We start from the raw sequence: 1,646 nt of genomic DNA on the forward strand, positions 1-1,646 counted from the left end.
ACCATATAAATAAAAAGTTTTCTAAAAAAATACTAGGACAAAATGTACACCAACAAATTGAATTAATTAGAAGGGACACATTTCTAGAAATACACAATACACCAAGAACGAATCATGAAGAAATGAACAATCTGAACAGACCTATAACTAGTAAGGAGATTGAATCAATATTTCATCAAAACCACAAAATCAGTATTTTCAGGGACTGACTAATTAGCTCATTTGGTTAGAAGATGATGTTTTAACACCAAAGTCAAAGGTTCAGATCCCCATACAGGCCAGCTGCCAAAAAAAAAAAAAAAAAAATTCAGAACTCTGAAAAATAAACAGTGGTTGCAAGAATCTCTTGCAATTTAGTGTAACAATCACTAAAACAGCTGAATGTGGGAGATATGTGGTATTTTAATTTTCCCTATTCCCAGCTCGTCACTAACCATAAAACTGACAGTCCCACAATCATGGTAAAAACGAATACCCTGGCAACCAACAAAGAGGGTAAAACGACATTGACATTCTCTAAAAAGCAACATTTTCAAATTATTTTAATTATTTGACATGTCTGGCAATTCTCTGGGAACCCTCAATGCAGGCCTTTTCTTCCTTTGACCTGGATCACTATATTCTCAATGTGAATGACCTTTTCTCAAGGATACTTGTTAAAAATAATCATTGCACTCTTTTAACATTGCAGCTGCTGGAGACTGCAAAAACAAATGGGGTGAACAACCAGCTGACTAAAAACTTAAGAGGAAACACTGAAGAATAAGATGTCCATAGGGAACTTTGAAAGTGTCTGACATATTTCTGGGAATCTAGAAGACCACAAGCATGCAAAAAATTGTGTACATGCCAAGACCATGCACAGGTGTAGGTAGATTCTGAGAAGGCTCTAAGCTCTCACCTCTGATAGAGCTAGAGGTTGTGTACAAGCGGGAATGAAAAACTAAGTCAGAGTTTGTAAGCTGTCTTACTGAGCATTGAAGATATTCCTAAACACAGTCATTGAGCCCCTTGGCAAATTCAGGGAGATTTATTTGTCCTAAGAATTTAAGGAAATCTCTGCCTACACATCAGCTTACTGTTAATTTAACAAAGCAGAGACTTCCGTGGCCATATATGGCAAATAATACAGATTTTATATAATTAGTTCAGAAAAGTCACTAAACAATAGTAACAGCAAAACAACAATAACAACAAACAGAAAAATAAAGTCTAGAAAGGAGATAAAATATAATTTACATATTTGTTACATTATGGTATTTAAAATGCTAAGTTTTTGATGACAACAACAGCAGAAAAAAAAAAAAAACACAGAAAGAATCCATAAAGAATTGCACATACACTGGGAGAAAAAAAAAATAAAAACACTGCAAAATACTAACATTCATTTGATTTACTAGACTGAGATTTTAAATCAAGTGCTGTAAAATATGTTCAAAGAACTAAAGAAAAGAATGTCTAGAAATTAAATGAAAGCATAAGAACAAAATATCACTAAATAAAGACTAGCAATACAGAGAAATTTATATAAATAGAAATCTCTAAAGTTAAAAAATAAAACAGAAATGTAAAAATCACAAATTCCTCATGTGGCAGAAGGAAGAATTTGTCAGTTTGAAGATAGATAAATTAAGATTGTTCAATCT

The sequence above is a fragment of the Galeopterus variegatus genome, unplaced genomic scaffold, assembly GCF_000696425.1.
Source record: "Galeopterus variegatus unplaced genomic scaffold, G_variegatus-3.0.2 Scaffold557, whole genome shotgun sequence".
Taxonomy (NCBI): Eukaryota; Metazoa; Chordata; class Mammalia; order Dermoptera; family Cynocephalidae; genus Galeopterus; species Galeopterus variegatus.